Raw genomic sequence first — 10310 nt, forward strand, 5'->3', positions numbered from 1 at the left:
ATTTATTATTAATATAAATAAGTAAAACTTAACATATATCATCGATATAATATTATATTAATAAAAAAACTCACTATACATTTTCGAAATAGTTTGTAGCTATATTATCATATACATCCTTAAAAGCATAAACATAATTAATATATATATATATATACTTAAATTAATTATAATAAATCTCTTGTAGACTTCATCTAAATCTATAATAACTATATACAAATATTTTATTTTCTCTCTGTACTTTCTAATTAATTATCTTAATAAATAAATAACTTTAAATATTATTTTTTAATCATTTTTATTATAATTAATTACTGTTATTATATATTATAAAAAAATTAAATTAAACGTACACATCAATGGGATCACTTTCCGATAACTATATTATTAATAATAAAGAAATCTTATTAGATATTATGATACAATTAATCACATTAAATTCATGTAATTTCTCAATTCGTTTTATGCCCAAAGAAGGATGCCATTTTTTTATGGCGTGGCAGTGCGGAAGGCCACGCAGTCTCCCGCTCCTCCTCCTATCTCCTGTTCATTTGGATTCGGTTCTTCCCCAATTCTGCCCGCCAATCTTTATTTGGGCTACCATTTTGTTTCTTCTCTCCTCTGATCGACGATTTCCGGAGATTAGATCGCGGGTTTCATCTCGGAACTACTGCGACAGCCAGATCAGTTCTCTTCCGTCTGAATTCTGGCGAGATCTCGCCGCGATTCGACAGATCCGGCCGGTTGGGATGTTTCTCTTCTGCGGCGTCCTCGACGCAGAAGGACGCGAAGAAGATCTTGCTCCTGGGACTTGATAATGCCCGGAATGATGACGCTGCTCCATATGTTCCACCGTTTGATGGGTTCCATGCCTGTGTCGTTGCTCTTATGGAATTCGAATAGCCATTGGTTGAGTTCTGTGTTTAGTTGCAGAGGTTGGCTCAGCACCAGCCGACGTCAGAGGAGCTGAGCATCGGGAAGATCCAGTTTAATGCCTTTGATTTGGGTGGCCACCATATCTTATATTCTGATATTTGCCTTCGCTTACCCACCGGAAAAGAAAAGGCTTGATTGTCAGGTTTGCGATACTTTGTTATACATTATAGCAGATAAAACTTAATATTGTGTGAATAGGTTAGGAATTCTGCATCTTCTTTCTATTTTTATTGGACTTTAATTTGTTCCATTAGAACAGAGTCGTTTTACATAAGGAACACAGCAGCAGGAAGAAATATAAAGTTATTTGTGATTGTGCATGAATACTGTCGGCTGGTGAGTCGGCTCTAGTTGGCACGTTTGGTTTACCGCTGAAGGCATAGGTTCATCCTTGTATCTCCTCTGTGCCGATGTGAGAATGCTGATATGGCGAACCAGCGCTCGAAGTTGGTTTGCCAGGGCTGTTTTGACTTTGGAGCGGTGAGGCTAGGTAGAGGAACTGGGATCTGCTTAGCCACGAGGTCCTCTCTTGGCTCAGGTCATCTTCAAGTTACGGGGTTGTCTCCTGGCCATCAGTGATCTTGCGCAACAAGTCAACGCCGAGGTGTCACAGCCTTAGTTGAAATTACCTAAGGCGTGAGGCACCCTTCCGGCCAAGACGTGAACTTAGCTTGCGTTGCTTAAGTCACGCTTCGCCCTTGCGATATTGCTCTGCAAAGGTCAGCCCACTTGCAACCTCTCGCAGGTCCCAAAGGACCTATAAAAGAGAAAGTTGATTAGTTCGAAAGAACGAGCGATGGATAAGTCGCGACGTCTCGCGAAAAGAGGGGAAGCTTTACAAGCAATTCAGCGAGCACCTTGCGCGCACAAGAGAAAAGAGGGAGAGAGGGAAAACAAGGGCTTTAGAAGGTTGAACGAACAGTTGCAAGCCCACAAACAACTGCTCACCGAGTCCCGGGCGCGACAACAAGTTCCCGTCAAGGCAACGTGCGAACTTGCGAAGGATTGTTCAACGCCCGGTACTATACCGAAGCCCCATCCAGCTTTGTGCCACCCGGGTGGGTTCCAAGGGGCTGAGATGGCTGACGTTTTGGTGAGCGGACGTAGATTCCAGAAATCAGCTCGCGGCACACAAAAACGGAGCTGTTTTGGGGTTGTTTTGCACGGTTCGGTGAGTGGTCGTTCTGTAACACTGCAGCTTGTTCGAACTTACATTTTTACAAGCAAAATGACTCAAAACCAAGGCAAAACAGGCTGTCAAGTAGCTGTATATGTAGATGAGAGTGACGAACGGTTCGTTGAACGGAGTTGTTGAGGGTGCGTGACGACCGTTCGTGACAGAGGGGCTTCCCGACTCGACCTCTTCGATGCTTAAGCCAGTGTAAGGCGGAGGAGGGCAACAGATAGTAGTATGAGATGTGCAAAAATGAGAGAGCAGAGAGCCAGAGAGATTGTTGCCTATGCGCACCCTTGGCCTGTGGTGTGGGTGTGGCTCTTATACCTAGGTATTGTGCCCTCTGGACCTGCATTAGCCAAGGTGGTAGAGGTATTAGTAAGGGCGTGCCTCGTGTGACGGAGGAGTTAATGTGGGTGGCTTGCTGCCCGTCATTAATGCAGAGTGTTGTCAACAATAAATGCATGGCTCAAGATGTCAGCTAGGGGGCGAAGAGGTTGGGCTTGCTATCATTGATGGTTGCTGGTTCTCTTGCTTTGGTGTCATTTAGTCCATGTGATGGAGGGAGCTGGAGGGTGTCAAATTTGTCCTCCTGGAAAGGCGTCCTTCAGAGCTTTGAACAAAGTGCTCGAAGGACATTGTTTTTCCCGTGTCTGTATAATGCACGCGTTGCTTTGATCATTTGTGAGATGGATGATGTCCCTTTGCTAAGATGTTTGCTTATTTTAAGTTGGAGTGATGGATTGTTGGCTCAAGGGGTTTGGCCCGATCGCATTGAGAATGGGCATGCGGTGAATTTTGGGTCGATCGCATTAAAGCGAGAGAATGAACTTGTTGTGAGGTTTGGCTCGATCGCATTGAAGCGAGACAATGCACCTGCTGTGAGGTTTAGCTCAATCGCGTTGAAGCAAGAGAATGAACCTGTTGTGAGGTTTGGCTCAATCGCATTGAAGCGGGAGAATGCACCTGCTATGAGGTTTTGCTTGACTTCATTGAAGCGGGAGAATGCACTCAACCGCGCCTAAGCGGTGGATTGACCATGTTGAAGTGGGAGAATAGGCCTCCTGTGAGGTTTTGCTCGACTGCATTGAAGCGAGAGAATGAACCTGCTCTGAGGTTTAGGTCGACTACGTTGAAGCGGGAGAATGAACATGCTATGAGGTTTGGCTCGATCACGTTGAAGCGGGAGAATGCACCTACTGTGAGGTTTTGCTCGACTACGTTGAAGTAGGAGAATGCACCTGATCGCGCCGAAGCAGTGGATTGATCGCGTTGAAGTGGAAGAATGGACCTAACCACGTCGGAGCAGGGGATGGACTATGTCAGAGCGATGGATTGGTCGAGGCATAGTCGGCGAGGAATGGTCAAGACTAAGTCGGCAAGGAATGGCCGAGACTTAGTTGGCAGGGACTAGCTGAGACTTAGTCGACAAGGAATAGTTGAGACTTAGTCGGTAAGGATTGACCAAGACTTAGCCGGCGATGGATTGGTCGAGCCTTAATCGGCAAGGACTGGCCAAGACTTAGTCGGTGATGGACTGGCCGAGACTTGGTCGGCAAGGATTGCCCGAGGTGCTGGTTGGTTGAGGCTGAGGGGCTGCTTGACCGAGGCAGAGGTGTTGCTTGGCCGAGGCGGAGGTGCTACTTGGCCGAGGTGCACTCGGGCACTACTTGGTCGAGGAGGGGCCTTACGTTTTTGAGTCTTTTCAAGACTATCCCTTAATAGGAAATACCTTCACCGGAGGGGCAGTAGGGGGGGGCCTCGGAAGCGATGACTCAGGTCGATAGAGGGGGCCTTGGGTCTATCATAGACGAGGCAACGCGCTGTAGTAAGGGGACCGAGGAGTCGTTGCGGGTCACTGTTGATGCTCCAACGACGCCAGGAGAGAGGTCGCCGGGGTCGTCATGGGGGCCCGAGGGTGTTGTTGATAGGTGAGGCCTAGGAGGGCCTCGAGATGAGATGAGTAGGTGTCCAAGATGGGTAGTCTGGGTCATCAAACAAATGCTGACAACGTTCGGGGGTTGGTGTCGTCGTGTCGACTTGCAGTGATGTGGGAACCTCTCCGTTAGGGTGTTTGTTGGGAGGAGTAATAGAAGGACATGTCTGCGATGTTCGGCCCTCCTAGCATCAAAATGATTATGCATGAATGCTACTGGCTAGTGAGTCGACTCAAGTTGGCATGGTTGGTTCACTACCGAAGATGCAGGTTCATCCTTGTGTCTCCTTCATGTCAATATGGGAATGCTGATGTGGTGAACCAACACTGGAAGTCTACAAGGGAGGCAATTTGCCGGGACTGATTTGACCTTAGAGTGGTGAGGCCAGGTAGAGGAATTGGGATCTGCTCGGCCACAAGGTCCTCTCTTGGTTGTCCGGTCATCTTCAAGCTGCGGGGTTGTCTCCTGGCCGCCAGTGATCTTGTGCAATAGGTCGGTGCCAAGGGGCTTTCGGGCTCAACCTCTCCGATGTTTAAGTCAATGTAAGGCAAAGAGGGGGACATATAACAGTATAAGCTATGTAAAAATGAGAGAGTAGAGAGTCAAGAGATTGTTGATTGCTCCCCCGCCCCATGGCTTGGCCTGGGGTGTGACTCTTATATCTGGGTGTTGTGCCCTTTGGACCTGTGTTAGTCGAGGTGGTAGAGGTATTAATGAGGGCGTGCCCTATGCGACGGAGGAGTTAATGTGAGTGGCATACTACCCGTCATTAATGCAGAGTGTTGTCAACCATAGATTCATGGCTTGAGATATCGACTAGGAGGTGAAGAGGTTGGGGCCTGCTATTACTAATGGTTGCTGGTTCCCATGCTTTTATTGTCATTTAGACCACATGGTGGAGGGAGCTAGAGGGTGCCAAATCTATCCCTATCAATTTGATCTAAAAGTTCGTTCTTTTTTTAGTGTCCATTCTTTCTATGTCTCTAAACTAACATATCCATTGTAAAATGAGATTTCTTTTCACAGCCCCTTTCTACTATTTATAACCTTATTTTAGAATTTTTATTTTTTTTATAAATAAATATAAATATCTTCATAATTTTTTTTCTCTCTCTTTATCAGGAAGACAACCTTGTTTTTAGAATTTTTAATATTCCTTTATAATAGACATAAATATCCTTTTTTTTTTCTCCTCCTGGCATGGGTAAGTAGTTTCGGGAGAAGTACGAGGGGGCACTTCTTCTTCTTCTTCTTCTTCTTTTCTTCCTCCTCTTTTTCTTCTTAATCTAGATGATAAGTGTAACAATGAGCGGCATCAAGCGAGCAGCATTAAGGAGTTGTGGGTAAAAAAAGGTAAATTTGATAATCGAGGATTTTAAATAGTAAAATTATATTTTTTATTATTTGTTTAGGAGCTGTCAACAGTAAGGGGTTATGGATAGTAAATTACTTGTAAAGTGTGTCAGAAATTTATATTTTTTGTTATTTTCATTTGTCTTTTTAATCATGGACTTAATAGGGATGGAAGTTACTCTCAAATGCTTCGCAATGTGCGTTCAGTGCATATTCTTCCTGATATGGTTTGTCTTCCAAGAATTGTTACAAACTTGTTTGTTGATCATTGGCTTATGGACTGGGATCAGAAATCCTGTTGAACTTGTTCAATAATCACTTCACTCTTTCGTATGGCCGGGTAGTTTCCAAGCACGAACTTATTTATGTGATCGTGCTGTTTGAGGTTCTTTTTCATCATTAGGTAGCTACAAAGCAAAGTAGAGATGCAGTTTTAATTTTTCTGCCAATTTATGGTACCTTTTAGGCTTATTTGGTGCTGGAACTTTATCTTCCTGACAAGAATAGAGATACTGAAGTGTGTGATTAATGAGTTAAGCCACCATGGGCGGACCGCTTTAGGTACTGATACGGCATGTTGTTTAAGAATCTCAATCCAAACCACCACATAACCCTATGAACTGTGCTGTGTCTTGCTGTGCATTTTTGGTTTCTGGACTCCTGTTATTGTCTTACAGGTTGGTCTTGTTTAATATTCTAGAAATAGTAAATTATTTTTTGGAATCTTTCTCTTCCTCCAAATAAAGAAAAGCGCTGGAGCAACACTTCTTTAAATGTCCAAAAAAAAAATTTCACTCTTCTAATCAGTGCTGCAAAATCTAAGCTCCTCTTTTGTTTTTTTTTTGCCCATTCTGTTATATTTGTTCTTTGAGTCATTTTAAACATTTATGATGGTTTATTCCCTATTCAACTCAGTGGCATAGAATCCCTGCTGTAATTATGGACTTCTGCTTATACTAATGTCATGATTGATCCTACCCAGAGCAGCTGTCTGAATTTTACGGAGTGTGTGCCGCACCTATTACAAAGTTGACAAATGTCTTTTTTTATTTATCTTTGTTAGCGCATCTGGTAATAACTTTGATGATCAATCTTGCTAAAGGACATCAAATCTTAAATAAGCATCTTTTTAGGAAATTGTATTTCCCTTAAGCAGGTGTTTCCTTTTGACTTTGTAACTCCTCTAGATTCTCATGGATAGTTACTTGATGTTATGGTCTCAACTCTCATGGGATGCTGCTGTTATATATATATATATATATGAATGATTTAGTTAGATGAGCTTGTAAATATAGTAGATGCATAGAAATTGTTCTCTTGTGCTGTTGTTAAGGGGGTTTTGGCTATATTTGTCTCTGAAACAGGCTGATGCTGTGTTGCATCTAAGTGGATGTGCATGACAATGAGAGGAAGGAGCTGAATGTGCTTCTCTCACTCCGATGAAGCTCTGGCAAATATTCCTTTCCTCCTTTTGGGTAACAAGATTGACATTCCATATGCAGAATCCGAAGAAGAGTTGTGCTTCCCATCTAGGCCTGAGCAAGTTCACAACCGGAAGGGGAAAGGTCAACCTTGTGGATTGTAATGTACACCCCCTCGAAGTCTTCATGTTCAGTATCATGCGTAAGAATGGCTAAGGTGATCGCTTCAAGTGGCGTTCACAGTACATTAAGTTGGATGCTATACGTGTGTTGCCTTTACTTGGCTTTCACAAACAGCAAAAAAACCTTGCAAGTTGTTTGTGAAGCATTTTGATCTCAATATTATGTTGGGTGGAGACCGGTTAAACCAGCGGATCATAGAAAATAAGAAATTTGTATTTGTCTTTTGAATTATGACAAGATACTAGAATTTTATTATAGAAGAAAGGAAAGAAAAAGGGGATGATGGGATCTGTCTGTCAAAAGATTTAATAATATTTCATTGTCTATCGAAAAGAAACGATTATATTATTATTTATAGGGTTCCACTTAGAATCTAATGAGGATAGTAATTATAATAAGATTCGGTTGATGTCAAATGACGTCTCACGCCTCAATTGACGCGACAACACTTGGTCAAACGGACCATAACATCGGCCGAGGCGCATTAACGCCTGCTCAGGCTCGGTTCTTCACATCACGCCAGCACCAATGTCAAACGCTATCAGCTTGCCCCTACAAGCAGGCACATCAGGAAACAGTAAGCTTCCCTATAAATACCCTCGCATTCTGAACACCAAAAAGGGGAGACACACCAAAAAGACTTCTTCATCTGAAATCCCCTTCACATCAACTAACTTGATCGTCGGAGGGGTCGGTCGAGTCGAGCCTCCCGACCCGACCTGTGTGCAGGGATAAAGACGGAGCGCCTCCCATCGTGTGCCCAGGCAAGGAGTCCCCTCCCAGATGGAACGGTTGACCCGCCGTGATCGGACCACCGTAGTCGACCACCTCGGCGGACTCGAGGGCCGTACCGGGAAGATCCCATCATCCGGACCCGAACCGAGCCGCGTCGACCCCGAGGCCACGGCTCAAGGTTGTTTATACTAATAGAATCCATGGACTCTTAATAATTATTAAATATTAAATAATTTTTTATTCGATTCTAATTGAATTAAATAGATTTTATAAATATTATTTAAAAACTCAAAAAATAAAAAGGATTTTAGTATATTATTGTTGGCACAGAGTATATACCATGAACTGGCATTATTTTCTCATATTGTTAGAAACCATGGTATTTGTTTGTATAAATATTTTTGTTCCCAACTTGATCTCCAACACCATTTACATCCGAAATGTCTCTTGAATGCATCTTCTTTCTATTTCAATTTATGGCCTTTAGTTCATTTCCTGAATATTTTTATATCAAAGTTTTGGCCTTCCATTGAAACTAAATAAAACATGATGAGTGGTACTGCTGTTTATGGTGTTCAGCTAGTGACTCTCATATTATGAACTTGACATTTCCATCTGGTTCATTGATGTTGTGAATGCAGAACAGAACATGATATGAGAGTGTGATCTGCAACACAAATTTCATACAAGAAGCCAGTAAGTCAACTTGGGGTGATCTAAACGACTCGTACGCGTGGTTTAATGGCTGAGGTTTGAACGATCTCTGTTGGTACAATCTCCTTCTCATATTCTTATTGATCGCAAATATCAATCAAGGGTGTTTGGTCTAGTGGTATGATTCTCGCTTCGGGTGCGAGAGGTCGCGAGTTCGATTCTCGCAACACCCCATCTTTGTTTCGTTTTTGCAGGATGTCGACGTTGATGTTCTTCGTATGCAGAGTTCACGTACTGGCCCTCTTAGCTCTTTTTCTTTTCTCTGTCGGTCTTCTTTCGAATCATCCATATCTCGGACGTATGTCGTATACGTATCTTTGGATTCTGCAACTCATAGTCCAACATCTGCCACCGCTTGCTCCCCTTTCTCCTCTCAAGCAGCTTGACCATTCCATTATCCAAGCTGACGCTGCTCCTCCTCCTCCTCCTCCTCCTCCTCGCAACACGACAACCCAGTCCCCATGTTCCTTCGTCTCTCCCTCCCTTTACCTCCTCCATCTCAGTTGTTACGATGGTTGGTGATGACTGATGGGACCAGATAGGTTGGATCGACCGCAGCTCGCTGCTTTCTTGTCATGTCTGAGAGCCCTTCTCACAGAAAAAGAAGAGCAAAGCAGGTCAAGAAGATGTCGGGGACCGGCGAGGCTTTAGTGTCTCTGCGTTGCCTGACACACAGCCACTATAGGCTGCGCAAAAGTGATGTTTCGTGTGACCTCAATTGCTGTGGTTCCTCGATAATTCATGGAATCCAAAGTCTTTAGCAGACAAGTAGGCCATTGCTAGATCAGGTCAAGTTGACCTGTAGATAGAGAAGACTGTACACTGTCGATGATGGTGTGTGTGAGAAGCGACAAGGTTGGCTGCCATCTCCAACGAGCGTGCACTTGTCAACCATTGCTTTCTTCTTGGACCACTTGATACTGCACCCTCCACCTGCATGACAACCATGAAAGAGGAGAGGAGAGGAGAGGAGAGGAGAGCACATGGTGATCCAAGAAAACTCCTCAGCAGCTGCAATACGCTTTAGAATCTCAAACTTGATGTTATCATCAGGCCGACGACTTTGCTCATGCGATTCTTTAGTCTTCAAGTTAGCATGTAGCCGTCGTCAAATAGTTAATGTCAAAAAGGAAATATCTATATATATATATATATATATATATATATACAAGATGAAAGGGAACACCATACAATGGATGCAGATCATCCATTAGAACTTGGAATCTCTTAGAAAACACTTTGATCTTGAACCATAAAATGAACTACATCACAATAAATATTTTGTACCGTAGAAAAATTTAAATCTTAAGAATGTGATATAAGAAAACTTGGATGAAAGGAAATGAACTAAAAAATATACTCATACTGCTAAAATTAAGATAGTTAAATGACACACAATGAATTTGATCCTCATCGATGTTATTCTTCGATCTTTCAGTACTTGAATCTCCAGCTTCAATTGCTGGTTGGAATCCACATGCTTATAGGTCTTCACTGAATCATGTCAAACATCCTTTTTACCTAATTTTCAACATGCTTTCATCTGTCGCCAACCAAAGAGCACTTTATCATCATAAGGGCCACTAAGTTCATCAACCACAGCTTAGATGGACCTACAGTTTGTTGTAAAAGAAGCTTCCTTTGCCAAAGTTGTCTTTGCTAAGCACTTGAGAATTATGGTCTCACTCATCCACTCTACCACAAGTACACATAAAAAGATGGTCCATCAATTGGGTAAACATAGAATTACCATCTGCAACATTGCAAATGATTCAAGAATCATACCATATTTTTCAGATTAATTTTGACACTAGCAATATATAAATGCTTGATAGAGCAGATAAGATTTTCTTAACC

General features: G+C 42.9%; 1 long non-coding RNA gene and 1 other non-coding gene across 2 annotated transcripts; both read left to right on the forward strand.

Moving 5' to 3' along the window:
* Positions 1-482: 482 nt before the first annotated feature.
* LOC135627518 (uncharacterized) lies at positions 483-7191 on the forward strand. Its single transcript, XR_010492643.1, has 2 exons — positions 483-1078; positions 6765-7191. It is a non-coding gene; the product is annotated as an uncharacterized LOC135627518 (long non-coding RNA).
* A 1363-nt stretch (positions 7192-8554) lies between these two features.
* Positions 8555-8626, forward strand: TRNAP-CGG (transfer RNA proline (anticodon CGG)). The gene has a single exon. It is a non-coding gene; the product is annotated as a tRNA-Pro (tRNA).
* The last annotated feature ends 1684 nt before the right edge of the window (positions 8627-10310 follow it).

The sequence above is a fragment of the Musa acuminata genome, chromosome BXJ2-11 (assembly GCF_036884655.1).
Source record: "Musa acuminata AAA Group cultivar baxijiao chromosome BXJ2-11, Cavendish_Baxijiao_AAA, whole genome shotgun sequence".
NCBI classification, from domain to species: domain Eukaryota; kingdom Viridiplantae; phylum Streptophyta; class Magnoliopsida; order Zingiberales; family Musaceae; genus Musa; species Musa acuminata.